Here is a 16,005-nt window from a genome sequence, read left to right on the forward strand (position 1 = left end):
TTAAAATCCACACTACCCCTGTTGAAGTTTTTGTAAATATCTTCCACAGGGGGAGTATGAATTTCAAATGGAATTTAATAACATCTGTTAAAACAGCTCCATTTGAAACTCATTCTCCCTCATTGGAAGATTCAGGTTGAATCTTTCCCAGAGAGTGTATGAAATTCAAATGGAGCTGCCAATGTGTTTATTTCATTTGGTTTTCACACTCCCCCTGTGGGAGATATTTCCATAATCTTCCACAGGGGTAGTGTGGATTTTCAATGAATAGCCCATTGCCTCACTAGCTATGGAATATGGTGGTTGGAGAAACTTTGTTGGTGCATGCTTCAGTAATAGATTGAAATGACTGATGAGACCGGGTTCCCAGCCAGTGGATGACGACCCCATTTGATGTTGCAAGCTGGAAAGTTTAGGGGTCACAAGACTTCAAGCAGTCAAGTTAGCTCAATCGATAAGGCGTTCGACTATGGTACGAGAGGTTGTGGGTTCGGTTCAAACCCTGGTGGAGGCTCAGTAAGCTCTCATGGATAAATTGAGATAGCTTGAAATTCCCCTGGCTGCGACGGTCAATTGTTGATTGTCTAGGTGGGTGTTTCTAAGCTGCAAAGTCCCTGTATTGTTGTTTAAATGGTTTGTAGAATGATATTGGGCTATAGTAGTCAGTAACAACCTGTAAAGTGTACCGAGGCTTGTGGATCAACGTCTAGACATTGTGCCTATGTGTATACATACATCAGTGCGCTTTTTTTCATGGAAATAAGGAGGGACTTGTGGCACAATTTTGCAGTTGGTCTGATGGTCAAGAAATTGAGTCACATTCCAAAATAGGTTGGCATCTCCTGCAATAGGCTTTTGAATTTTTTTTGTAAAATTGTGACAATGTTATTCATTTATTCATTCATAAATGGTTTATTATGAATTGCCTCCACAGTATAAAAAGTGAATTGCAACAATTTTACATTAGAAATACATACAAATATCAAAAAAATCAAAACAAATAGATTAATAAAATGACAAGATATAAGATAAACATACAAAACCACTCACACTTACGCAACTACACGAATAAAGCACTACTCGCTTCACACTAAAAATGTATTATATTGCTGCGCTAAAGCAGCCCAGGAACCAATCAAATGTAGGATGTGTAAATTCCACAAAACCAAGGGTTTAGTGCAAGAATTAAGGCCCTATCAGCAATAGCTGCCATGACAATTTCTGCATTCTATATTGTATATATGATACCTGGCAGCTATTGCAGGTTACTCACTGAAATTAGATAAAATAGGTAATTAATGCTCCTGCATTAACCACTCAATATTTCACAAATACCCAGGTATCTGAAAAGGATCTATCTGCAATAGCTGCCCTGTAGACATTTGACAATTTCTGCATTCTATAGACCACTGGACATGTGACATCATTTCCTGGCAGTATGCATGCGAATTATGGCAATTTCCATTGTTCTTTGCCCTACAGTGTGCGTATGCATCGTAGTTTGCCCAGGGCACATGCATCGCCCACCACATTTCATATACTAGTAGTACAAGAAAGCCATTGAACAGTGTAGCGGTTCGTTCAAGCATATTGATAGACCAGTCCCTCGCCTTTGTTGATAAACAATGATGTCAAGTGGTCTATATTGTACATATCTAAAACCAGGGCTGGCAGCTATTTTAAAGATTGGGCCTATTTTAAAGATTGGGCCTTCATACACACACCCCTTGAAACAACAACTTTTGCAGTTTCACAAATTCTGTACATAAAAAATAATAGTCTGTACAGAACATGATTTCCAGTACAAAATGAAAAATGAAAACTAATAAATTAGCTCAGATATTGTATGTGTGACACATTGAGAACATAATATATTAGTTTGGATTACTAAATAAGCACAGGAAATTGTTTTGCTATTATGACCTATTTATATCTAATGACATCGTCTGGTTCTGTTCAATTTTGATCCATTACAATCTTGTTAGCGTATTAATCTCTCTTAACTTGCGGTGGTGCCTACGTGTTTGTTTAGCTCAATAAATAAAACACACAGACACAGTGTTGCCTTCCATTAGCGCCCTAATTTGCATTTGCGAGAACCGGTCCGGTTTACATAATCAACCAAACTTGTATCTTTTACACGTACCAGTATTCAACCTAATCAGCAACCCTCCCTTGTTTAGCACCGCACTGCTTAGGGACTGTCTTTTAGAATTGGCTGGAGAGCATTAAATAGCTCTTCTGGAGCCTTCAAGGAGAGCTGTTTAGAGCATTTACAATAGAATGACAGGAGATAATGGTAAACCAAGGAGAGCTAAAAATCACTCTCCTATATCAGATTTAAGGAGAGCAGTAGAGAGCGATTGCACTTTTCAAAGCACCTGTACAACTAAATTCCCATCAAAAATCTGAATAAAATTACTTTCCAAATTAAATGATTATGATGATTTTGACATCAGATATACTGTCTTTTGATTGCTTATGAATATAAATTCCAATTACATGTAGTAACTTTCATTTCATAATTTTAAAAGCACCCCCCCAAAAAAGACTAACTTATGTGCTGGGGCGCTAATTGGGTCAAAAAATTGATTATGCTGTTTAGTATATATGAGAATAAATGTCCCCTCCCCCCCACATGATCTATAATAGATCATCTAGAAAAGTAGGACATATGGTTCATCGTTATTACATGTATGTATACTTTTATTCTCATATACTAAACAGCATAATCACTCTAATATCCTTTGTATGTATTATTTATTGAGACTAATCAAAATGGTGGCAGTGTTGCCAGCATCATGGATAAGTAGCCTATTTGGGTGCTTCAACCAATGCCATCAAATCAGTGGCCACTATACTGGGGGTCTTAGTGGATACATGGATAGAAGGGAAGAAGAAAGGGATAACCATCTCCATCGTAATGCTATAGAAATATTGAATGGAACTGAGGACATGGTAGTTTTGATCACACCTGTTGGTGTTCCAAGAATTCTTGCAAATTTAGCTTGAATAGTTACATCATTTCAAAGTCCGAAGCATTAGTAGAATTTTTGACAAATTTTTGACAAATTTTGTATATTTTTGAGGTTAGTTTCAGACTCCTGGCCTGCACATCCTCTCCCAATCCAAAATGAAGTTACCCTCAGGGTCATATCGGGCTAATCCAGTTGAAATCCATACACCCCACTATTGAAGACAGGGGGTATAGATTTCAAATGGCATCATCCATTCAGGTAATCGTATTCAAAATGCACATTCCCTGTGTGGGAGACAAGAGTTATGTCTTCCACAGTGGGTGTGTGAAATTCAACTGGAACAGCCTGTTGTATATTCAGCTGTGTCAAGTAAAAACACAATTATCTGCATTTTGAGTTACTAGCAGACTATCCAAGTCTTTGGTAATTGTGCTAGTGTAGGGAAATGAGATCAATATTACATGTATTACACATGAACCCTGTGCCCTGGTTCTGTTGCTGACCCCATTTATCAATGGTCATGTTGGGTGTATAAAATATTCAGCTTTGTTACGATATTTTCCTCTTTGTTTACCATTGTTCCATGCTGTCTCTCACCTTCCCTTCCACCCTCTCTCTCTCTCTCCCTCATTCCCTCCCTCCCTCCTTCCCACCCACCCTCCCAACATCCCATCCTCTCTCTCCCTCCCTCTCTCCCCTCCCTCCCTCCCTCTATCCCCTTCCTTCATTCCTCCTTCTCTCTCCCTCCCCCTCTCTCCCCCTCTCTCTCCCCCTCCCTCTCTCTCTCTCCCTCCCTCCCTCCCTCACTCAACACCACCCCATACCCCACCTCATATCCCACCCCAAGTCTATCCATATGTAACCCACTCTCACCCGCTACCCTCACATCCAAACCCCATACATGCACCCCAATCAGCAGGCCAGTCGGAACAAATATGGAAGTGGTGAGGCCGGAAGTGGGGGTCTGAGGTGAAATTAATCAGTGGGGTTTGAAGGGGCAGCGCCCCTCATGGGGGTGTAAGGGGTGAATCCCTCTTAAAGCCCTAGCACTTTAAAAAATGTATAATTTTGTATCTCAAAAATTCATAGTGAAATTCACAATTTTAAGGTAAAATTCATAATATTTAAGGGATCTGGAATGAGCGTTTTGAGCGTTTCGACAGTATTTTTGTGAGACATGAGAGCACATCAGACATATCGAATTGCATTCTGAATATGAAGAATGTCTTTCTGATATCAAATAATTTTCATTTTTTGAAATTCACGATATACAAATTTTATGACAAATTATTAACAGTCCTCGAGTAAATTTTATAAATCTAATGACATATTCTTAATGTGTATGTAGCTGGGAGGAAAAGCCGACGATCAATTGAAAATTTTGATCTTTCATATTGAGGATATGGATTTTTTCCCAAAAGACCTAATTTTTTTGGTGTTTTGGGAAAAAAATCCATATCTTCAATATGACAGGTCAAAATTTTCAATTGATCGTCGGCTTTTCATCCCACCTACATACTCTTTAAGTATAAATCATCAGATTTATAAAGTTTACCGTCGCACGGTACTGTTAAATATCAAAAATATTTTTAATCATTTTTCATAAAATGTGTATTACATTGCGAATTTCAAAAAATCTAAATCATTTGATATCAGAAGGACATTCTTCGTATTCAGAATGCAATTCGATATGTCTGATGTGCTCTATGTCCCACAATAAATACTGTCCAAACGTTAATACCCCATCCCTTAAGGTACAATTCATGTAAAACGCATGCATTTCAAAAGCTTCAGGGCAACATTTCCTCACGCACCCACCTTCCTCGGCATTTTGCACCTCGGAGAAGGTATCATATTCATGCCGCCCCGCCTCCAAATATTAAATATCTTCCAGCGTCTCTGAAAATAAAATCTTTTGTAGCCTAACCTTGACTAACATTGTCACTTCTTTATGTTGATTATTTGACACAAAATATATTCCCGAACATATTCAATATGGTACTCAATCAGGATTTATAGCATAAAATTATTTATTTATAGCGGATTTTCATTCCTACTTTCCTTCGCATAAAATATTCATAAACTACATACATATTTCAGAAAGAGAAATAACAAACGCTACTTCTGTCACGCTTCTGAACTTTTGAGATTTCTAAAAACGGTGTCAGGAAATATGAAAAAACACATCTCGAGGATGAAAAGTGGAAACGATATCAGGTTATGATTAAAGAACCGGATGTATAAAATGTGACTTTGTTTACTTTAGACGGGTATCGTTTTCACGCCGTGGATGTTTATGTATTATTCATCCATTCATATCTATATATGTAGGTTGGGGGTATTAGGTACTTTTGTATCTCTTTCACAAATTGGAAAGATTGCTTTTGCACTATGAAATTACACAGTGACCTACTAGTGATAGGGTCGGTAAAAGAGGTGATGTTTTTTTAGTGTTATTTTTGTGATGTATTTTCATGATTTCAGTCTCTTACACAGCATGCATTGACTTGTGTGTGTATTTAGTTTCTTCAGGAATTGTTAGGAATTTGTGTAAGAGATAGTTTTCTTTTGATGATATACTGTAAATAGCTGTAGGGAAACCTGAAATGTTTTAACCTTTAAGGCTCTTCAGAATTTTTTTAAGAACTGAAGAGTGGATTTTTGTTTAATCAAAACACAAGTTAGAATAACAGTTGTGGGGCAGTGAAACGAGTTTAACAAATGCGGCGATCAGCAAAATCAGTCTGAATTCAGGCATGTTTTTTACATGATTGTATAAATCATTTGCAAAGCCACATTTTGCAAGAAACCCCATTGAAGTTGAACATTTTGTTCCATAGCTATGAACAGTTGACGTTCATAATAATAATCATTTCATGATGTGATTCAACTACACTAGCCAATCATCAGAATCCCTCTTTTTCCGTGTTTAGGCTGTTCCAGGATGTAGAAAAATTGGTGATACGGAAAGGCCTTGCAGAGCCGGGCCTCAAAGAGGATGTTAGGTATGGAGGGGTAGTATGGTATAGGACTCTTGTCTTTCAACATTTTCAGAGGACTTGCATTCCATGGATGTGTTTCTAGGTCCATCTCATAAACAAGGTCCTCATTGTGTCTGTGTTATTCAGTTGGATTCTTCAGGAAGTAATGCAAGGTAAACCCAGTTAACCCACACACCACCCCTACTCACACATGTGCATGTATTTGTAAACACGGCAAACAAGGACATGAGAAATCTTTGTACAACAGCACATCAACCGTGCACGTTCCCCGGTTCCTAGATGTATTTCTAAATGTAAGACACCAGTAGAAATGGTTATAGCTAATGACCACAGTTGATGGTATATAGGGTGAGTCTGCGCACTTGAATAGTAAAAACTTAACCTCGTCCAGTATGGCGAAAAAAAAAACCCTCAAACGTCGTCCACGGTTGGTAAAAATTCTTTTCATTTGTTTCACATGCTCGCTTGTCGGTGGTTACACATATTAGGTGTGGGATAGGATGTGTCCTACTGAGGGTGCTCTCATAACCCACACACCCACACCACACACATACGCATATGTATGAGATAGAACCTCCATAGAACCTCCATGTATCCCTCCGAGGGGCACGCTGGCATCGTAACCCACCCACCCACACTGCCACGCATATCTCACTTGATATCAGAAAATCTAGGTCATGTTCTTATTTTTCAGATTCATGTCAGTTCTTGTAATTCTTATTTCATATTAAGTTAAAGATAACAGAAATTGGGCCTCAATCAATCACGACTTATCGTTGTTGACACAATTTTATATCGTTTGTGACGCTTCTTAAGTGCCTCGTTAATTAACAACCATACATCCTGATTGGCTGCTGGCTAAATAGATATCAACCAATCGGAGCATGGAAATAGGTCGACAAATCAGGTTGCTTCTTTATTTGATTGACTGGATTGTCGGAAGCTTTGCGTGTGAAACGAGAAAGTCATATAGGGGAAATATTATCATAAAAATGTAATCCGATGGTGTGTTCTCAATTACGTGGGGCTAAGCAGGTGGTTTATTGTACCAATCGCGAGGTTTATTGGATGTAACCAATCAGGGAGCTTGCTTTTATAATATCTATGTTTTTAATTACCATAAATATGTACAGCAATAAGTAGGTATCATTTGGCAGCACACCAGATGCTACGTTGTACACCCGTATGCTGCCCTCGTTTGACGAAACATGTATAATTATATCGGTATGATCGTTTGCTGCCCACTTGTGGCAGAACACCACAAGTATGTCGGGCTGCACACTTACACCGTCAAAAACGATGTCATCTGCAAAACTAGGTTTTTTAATAGGGTTAATTATTCTTATATGCTCCCAGTCTTTCCTGTGTCTCTTTGTAGAGGAAACGATGACAATATCCCATGATGCAGTGCAGTATATCAGCATTCCATCACTGGTGAAATGTGAAACTTTTGAGTCTTGACAACATGTTTTTGTTTTTGTATTGAAAATTTGAAATGTGGGAAGTGAAACTATTGTTGATATTGGGTGATTAGTATTTTCAGTGGTGGCATCAGACTTTTTTCAAGGGGGTGGGTGCAATAGGGGGAAAAGTGAAATGGTGGGGGGGGGGATTTGGGTTTTTTTGCCTCCACAAGTGGGAATTTCAATGAGTTGACTAGGAGGAAACTTGGAAGGGGGAACTGAAGTTGTTTTGTGGGTGTGTGGGGGTGTGTGTGGGGGGCATGCCCTATGCTCACCTTTGTGCCATTACAGGTGTTTTATATCATGGAAGTAGATAGGGGGATCTTACACTTTACCATATTTGGGTGTTCCTCATGGATGTGAAAAAAGTAAACCTCCAGTTTGATTCACTCTGTGCTAGGCAAACGTCACTTTCAAGTGAGCGCTTGCAGCTATCACCCACGGAACTGTGTTGTGCCAGTTATGCCCAGGTGCTAAGGGTTAAATGTGCAAACCTTTGTAATGCCCATACTCTAAGGCTCCAATTATTGATTGATGACTGGCTTGCTTTTTTGGTCCCTAGGAGTAACAATCCAAAATGGTAGATTTTCCCTCCCTAGTTTTCATGAGCAACATTGCATTGGAGTTCTCAGTAAGTGGCATAGTACCGGGGGAGGGGGAGTGGCAGCTTCCCTTCCTGGGAGAAGTCTTGCCCCTCTTTCCCCCATTTTCGTCAAAGTTGTCTTTCCCCCCTTAAAGTTGTCTTGCCCCCCCCTTTGCCCACCAAAAGGTGCTGGGTACGCCACTGTTCTCAGTTTTACATCATTGGTATCCCCCCTAGACCTTGTCCCCATATGAGATCTGCAACTCATCCCCAAAGTAGATTGGATAGCCATAGTATGGTGACATGGGAAGACATTAAATGAAATGCGGGTCTCCGGAGGAAATATCAGAAAACGTTGTCCGTAATTTAACAGGAAAACGCTGGTAATATACACAGCTATGATTTGTTTGTGGATGAAGTATATACAGGAAATTGCAAAAGAAGTTATGGTATAGGGCAATATTAGAGCAGACTTAAGGCATCCGATATGATGGGGTACATGTGTGGTATCTTGTAATCTGGATTGGTTCAGGTCAATGTGGATTTGCCCCATCCTATCAATTACATTTTCAGGAAATAACCAAGGTAGATTTGGAGTAGCCTAAACTCCTCAAAAAAAGTTTGGAAACTTACCAAAACGGCTTTATATCAGAAACATTTGAAATCTATTTCCATATTATTTCATATCAATACAAGCGTTGTTCTTTCCTGTCAAAAATGACACCAAATTTGTGACCATAACTTATTTTATTGTTGAGTAACTGTCTTTGAAAGACAAGGAGGTCTTAAACAAAATGTGCCAAATCTGCCATTGTCTGCGCCATTTGCATCAGTAAACATGAATAAGGAATACCACACTGTTTCATTAAAAACGGTTTTTGTACTGTCAGTCTCACGTACCGGTCTTCTGCAACCGTTGTTTTTCTTGGATGGCCACTTCTGGGTCTGTCTTTGACATCTCCGGTCTGACGAAACTTGACTTTTAGCTTGGAGATCATACTGCAGGAAAATTCAAATGTTGCCGTGATTCTGAGGTATGCCAGCCTCAAGCTGACCAATAGCGCGAGCCTTATCCAGGTCTGGTAATCGAACCATGTTTGCTTAGAAATTTCTTGCAAATGACCACTATGAAGAAGTGACCAGCAAGATAGGTTGACTTGCGTTGATCTGTTTGAATCCACAAGTAGTAGAACTGCTAATCCCATCCTAGCACTTTTCATTCAACATGATGTACTGCAAACAACTTTTCATTCATTCTTTTATTCATGCATTAAACCACTCGTTCATTCATTCATCGCAATAAGATGAGCGCAGATAATGGTCAGTTTCGCACATTTTCTTTGAGACATCTCTGTCTTTCAAAGCAAGTTACTCAGCCGTGGAATAAGCTATCGTCACAAATGAGGTATCATTGTTGACAGAAAAGAACAATGTTTTCGCTGGTATGAAACAATATGGAGATAGATTAAAAAAATTTCTGATATACAACCGTTTTTGAAAGTTTCCAAACTTTTTTTGAGGAGTTTATATTAGTTCATATCAATGTGGATTTGCCCCATTCCTATCAATTATATTTTCAGGAAATTACCAAGGAATATTTGAAGTAGGGCAATACACCAAACTCTTGGTATACTGCAATTGGGAGGGGTGACCTGTTTGTAACCTATATTAGTTCACATCAATGTGGATTTGCCCCATTCCTATCAATTATATTTTCAGGAAATTACCAAGGAATATTTAAAGTAGGGCAATACACATCAAACTCTTGGTATACTGCAATTGGGAGGGGTCACCTGTTTGTAAGCTAGATGGGTTCATATCAATGTGGATTTGCCCCATTCCTATCAATTATATTTTCAGGAAATTACCAAGGAATATTTAAAGTAGGGCAATACACATCAAACTCTTGGTATACTGCAATTGGGAGGGGTCACCTGTTTGTAAGCTAGATTGGTTCACATAAATGTGGATTTTACAAAAATAATCAAAAATGGACTAAAAAGTACAAAAAGTGCATAAAAATCTTAAATATCAGGGCAGCCAGCATCCCATTTGGAGCAATAGGAGGCAAGATTTCTCAAATGAGGGGCGGGGTGCAGCTGCCCCTCTTTGCCATCCAGCTATGCCGCTGTTCCCAACCCAATTGAGTCGGGCAAAAGGGACACATTTAACTGATAGGACCCCACATACATGTTTCATGCAATATATGGCCAAAATGTATGACAAAATTATAGGCCCTACATGTAGTTAGTTGGAAACAAACAAGATTTATTTAGATTTGGCGTAGGTGTAATATAAGTGTGCCGAGGTTAACATATAGCTCAGTAAATGTTTTTCAAAATGCTAACATAACATAAAACTTACGAAACTTGTTGTTTGTTCCTGAAGATAAATGTTTGCCTCACGAAGTGTTTAATAGGATTTGTTATTTTGTGATGCAAGGGTGTAAAATAAGTCGTTTCGGCATATCAACATTTATTATTATTAATTGGATGAGAATGTAAAATGAAAATGTTTTTGTGCATCAAATGCTTCCTATTGATACACAAATTTGGAGGCCAATGTTCCAATAAATGCAAAAATAAAAGGAAAACACATTATTTCTTTTTTTGTAATTTCTGATTTACAATTTTTTCTTTGGCCAATGCCAAGTACTAGGATCATATGTGGTTGATTCATAGGTACCTCAAGTTGGTGCGACATGTATCTCATTTGATAGCGCCAGTCAAACACGGTTTAAGGTTAGAAACTATTTTAAACTGTTGCAATTTAGTAGTTCACAGCATTTTGCGAATGGAAGTGAGCTTTGGCAAAAATTACATTGATTTGGATAATGAAAATTACTTTTTGGGCTGCTTTGACCAATAATACCTAGTCTACCCTTAAACCAATCAATAATCCTATTGCTGAAGAGGATAATAAGCTTTATTTTTATAGAATTCTTAAAAAGCTCTGGTCTTTGTTTGCTTTGGCTAAATCCTGTTCAAGTGGTGGGTTACAAAGCATTGTATTTTGTCTAGGTATGTATAACCAACCTCGTTGACTTGGGGATGATTTGAAATGGCCGCTAATTATGACTATTTGATATCTATTACCAGCAATGTAGAAAATGAGACACATGTAGTAACGAAAAAAGGTACCATTTTGTTGAAGGAGCAAAGTTCAACAAACCATATAACCCCGCTTCTAGATATCGCTTGAAGTCAAAATACCATTTTAAAGCTTATGATGTATATTTTCTAAACACAAAATAAAACTTAATTGTCCGGGGGCTCATTCGTGGTGTACGGTCACATATTATTGGAAGTATGTCACTAAACTAAAAGAACTACATACTTAGTATCACATTCTGTGATAAACTACCTGATTCAGCTCATTTGTTGACCTAATTACAAAAATAACATGATCTAAATAATAAAACCTCTTCACTTTATCATTGATTGATGCGTTGTCATCAATGGGGAATTCCCTACTGAAATTCGTTGTTTGATTGCCTTCATTTATATTTATCGGGATTTATGAAACTGTGACATTGCAACCACATGATCCAGATACCTAACGAAGTTGCAATTTTAAACGCAGTCTATGTAAAAACAATGAGGAAACTGGAAAGACGGTCACCCGAATATGTCCAGTTCTAGTATTGACTAATATTCTAATTGAAATCTATACACCCACAATGGGCTATTCCAGAAAATAGGTGCACACCCCCTATAGAGGAGTAAATTTTCAATCAAAGAAATGTCCGGATTTCCAAGTCTGCTTTCTGAAAATCGACTGGATTTCCAGTTGCCAATGTTACTGGAAAAAGCTTGGAAATCCAATAAAATGAAGGAAAATCACGGAAATGTTGAAAATGAGCTCTCAAATTGAGGATTTCTGATTTTAAACTATTTTTCTGCGGATTTTTTGCCTTTGGGCACTTTAAAAGTCTGGATTTCCAACAGTCACGACTGGACAAAAAGTCCGGATATCCGAACTCCTCTATAGGGGGTGTGCATCTATTTTCTGGAATAGCCCAATGGAAGACACAGTAAATGCCCTCTCGTCCCCAATAAAAACCAAAAATTATGAAAATGTCCACCTTTTGCTGGCATTTTGCACAAAGTTTGTTGATTTTGCGCCCCCCCCTCTGAAATTTTTTTTTTGGTCCTCCAGTGCCCCCGAAAAAAAAAAATTCCTGGCGCCGCTGCTGGTAAGATATGACCTTAATCTCCCACACAGGGGGTGTAGACTTCAAATGGAGTCACCCATTCAGTTAACCTCATTTGAAATTCACACTCCCTCTGTGGAAGATTGAAGTTGTGTCTTCCATAGGGGGTGTATGGATTTCAACTGGCATAGCCCAATGCAGAAGGAAAAAACTGTAGTAACTTGGTCAACTTCAGACCTAAAACTTTTCCTCTTTTTAGCAGATTTCAGCTCTTATGTTGATCAAATTTACGTGTTATCTTTTATTTTCAGCCCAATTGGAGCCATTTTTACTCCAATTTAACACTGTTTTTCAGCTTTTTTTGAGCATTTTCAGCTTCTTTCCTCTATTTTTTTAATAAAGACCTTCTTTCAGTCTGCAACTTACAAAGTCGAGTGCCCCACCCCTGAAACTTTAAGAGAACTCCTTACCCCAACCGGCTAGTGCCAATCCGGGGTCACTCCCATTGTGGCCTGTACACCATCCGCGATAATGAAAGCGCGTAAAAGGGTCGTTTTTTTAGTGGGTAGGCACGATCTGCAGCGTGTCGCGTTTAGGGTGTCAAAAACATGAAAAATTGGAAAAAAGGGTAGCAAAATTGCAATTTCTAAGTACGCGGAAATGAAATTGAGGGTATGAAATTTGATGTTAGGAATGAAATCCCTGTTTAGGGTGTCGTTTTAGCCAAGGGTTAAATCCTTGTTTAGGATGCTTTTCAAAAGTTGATTATCGCGGGGTGCCAATACAGCTCTGTATGCAGAGATAAAATTGTTTGCCAAACTTTTCCAGGAATTGATCAATAAGCGCATTTATGTATAGGTGAATTTGATCATAGCAGCTCAAGTAATATCTTCAAGGTAATTCTCTGTTGACCTATCAGAGAATATGCTATCTGTTTGCGCATATGTATGTTGATACGCTTTGTTTGGATTCAACTGCCCTGCTTATACCAATTATCTTGTCACCGGTGACGATGCAAAATTTTAAACAAGTTTTTAGATTTGTTTTCGCAAACATGTTAAAGCGATATCATCATCTTCGTCATCATTGTCATCATCATCATCATCATCATCTCCATCTCCATCTCCATCTCCATCTCCATCTCCATCTCCATCATCATCATCATCATCATCATCATCATCATCTCCATCTCCATCTCCATCTCCATCTCCATCTCCATCTCCATCTCCATCTCCATCTCCATCTCCATCTCCATCTCCATCTCCATCATCATCATCATCATCATCATCTCCATCTCCATCTCCATCTCCATCTCCATCTCCATCTCCATCTCCATCTCCATCTCCATCTCCATCTCCATCTCCATCTCCATCTCCATCTCCATCTCCATCTCCATCATCATCAGGTTTCTGAGGACAGAATGGAGGAAGCACAAGAAGTACTAGGACATGTATACACTTGGCCAAATATTTCTGTCGTTCATGAGTTGGATCTCTGATGAATTTGTAGGGCAATATCACTGTTGATGGTGTCAGGGTATTGTAGTTGCCTTCTACTACCTCTATTTGGTTTCCTATCAGGAGGGGTCCAGAAATATGGTTAAAGTGATATACAGTCATTAAATTATGACACCCAAAGTGTTGGACAAACTTTCTTACCAATACTTCATGTTTAGAAGTTGTGATTAAAAACCTGACCCTGCTATGGAATTAGACTAGAAACTGTTTTCATCATGTATTATTTTTAAGTTAAATAGAGCACCCACAAATATATGGCATGCTGCCTGTGTGTCATTTACTCCATTGGGTGTTTTATAGTATCAGTGTTGTAGGTCTAGAGACCAGATCTCTCTCGGTCTCAAGCAGGGCCGTAGCAAGGTTGAAAAATGTGGGCGGCCAAATTACAAATATATGCCCAAATTGAAATAAAGATATAAAGAAAAACATAACAAATTTCTCAAAAAGTGGGGCGGCCATGGCATCCCCGGACGCCCCGCTTGCTACGGCCCTGGTCTCAAGACCTAGTTTTGCAGATCTCAAACGTCAAGATCTTGGTCTCGGGGTGTGAATAGTTGCCCGCATTTTACAGAGCAATAGAAACGACCCAGTTGACGGTGACACACATAAAAAATATGGGGGAATAAAAGGGAGGTAATGTGAGGTGCTCAGTAGAAACATATTTGTTGAAAGAGAGCACAGCATACTACCCTTTTTGAACTTCTAAGCAGAAAGAAAACTTGTACACCTTTTGCAGGGCTTGGATATCATTTAGGCCCAACAAAAACGGATGTTTCAAAGTTGCTGTGCATGTTTGTTTTGTGGTGAGCATTTGTCCTGGAGAATTTTTCTTAAAACAAAAATATTGGTGAAACTATTTTTTTGAAAGCATTTATTGGAAGATGTGTATCAGAATGCAAGTTCTGAATGTTTCAAGCATATCAAGCTTAAAGGGGCGGGGGTGGCATTGGATTTTAAAATCTTTGCAAGCTTTGAGTTTGAGACTATTTTTGGTTTGGCCTTATACCATGTCTTGAGATTGATAGCAAATTTGATTTTGAAAAAGTTATTATTTTGATTCAGTATCAAGTAGCCCTTTCACTGATAGTAGGCATTTTTGTGTACACCAGGAATGCCACCAACATCCAAGACAAGCGGCTCCTCCATCATGGAAACAACGTTAATAGTGTTAATAGCACAATGACCCAATTGTGACCCATCCCCACAAAACTTGGTTTACTGAAAAGCCATGCAAAATCAGTGTAGGCCTATGTTGGGCACATCCTCAGTGTACACTTTTGAAGATATGATTTGCTATATAGAGTTCTTCAGTTGCATTGGTTCTGAACTGGTGGTATTGATTACATTTTTTCCCCCTGAATTACTTATTTGATAAATACTACAGGTACCGCAACCAGTATGTCCATTCCCAAAATTTAACTCTCTCCAGGCGGGTTTAAAAAATGTAAAATTCAAAAATTTAGAATTGTACATTTTCATGACCATATTTAGAATCAGCGTGAAAAATGCACTTAAACAAGTTCAAACAAGCTTAGTATTGGCTCAGTGGTTCTTAAGGTTGGTCTGAACCCTGGAATTATGGAAACTTTCGGGCCTCATAACTGCTAAATTGTTGGTGTATATAAAAGTATACATATTTAGAATGGCAAAGACTTGATAAGTTCATCTGTGAGGTCAAATTTGGGCCAAAATGCTCATTTTGGCCCAAAATCCCAAAAACGCAGTTTTTGGCCCACTTTTTTTGGGGCCAAATCTTGGGCCAAATTTTTTTTTTTTTTTATTAATTTTTAAAAACTAGACAAAAATATCTAGGGACCGTTTTTTCATTTTTTTTAAATTTCGACCAACTTCGAGAAATTTGCACCAAAAATTGTCAAAAAATGCTGAATTTTCAAAAAATCATAAAAAAGCCAGATTTTCGCCCAAATTTCAAATATTTTTGGTGAAGTTGGTCAAAATTCAAAAAAATGAAAAAATGGTCCCTAGATATTTTTGTCTAGTTTTTAAAATTAATAAAAAAAAAATTTGGCCAAGAATTTTTTTTTTTACGTTGCTACGAAAAAAAGTGGACCAAAAAATGAGCATTTTGGCCCAAATTTGACCTCACAGATGAACTTATCAAGTCTTTGCCATTCTAAATATGTATACTTTTATGTACTTTACACCAACAATTTAGCAGTTATGAGGCCCGAAAGTTTCCATAATTCCAGGGTTCAGACCAACCTTAAGATCGCTCTTGATATTTTGAGAAAATATCTCAAAACTTGTTTTTTTTACGTTGAAGAGTGTGACTAGCACGCGGAGCTTAA

The 16,005-nt window shown here is 38.3% G+C and overlaps 1 protein-coding gene across 1 annotated transcript in view; it reads left to right on the forward strand.

Annotated features, from left to right (window-relative positions):
- The window catches only part of LOC140140162 (uncharacterized), a 265,770-nt gene that overhangs the window by 4,924 nt on the left and 244,841 nt on the right, over positions 1-16,005 (forward strand). The gene's annotated exons all lie outside the window — the stretch shown is intronic.

This window comes from Amphiura filiformis, chromosome 18, assembly GCF_039555335.1.
Source record: "Amphiura filiformis chromosome 18, Afil_fr2py, whole genome shotgun sequence".
Taxonomy (NCBI): Eukaryota; Metazoa; Echinodermata; class Ophiuroidea; order Amphilepidida; family Amphiuridae; genus Amphiura; species Amphiura filiformis.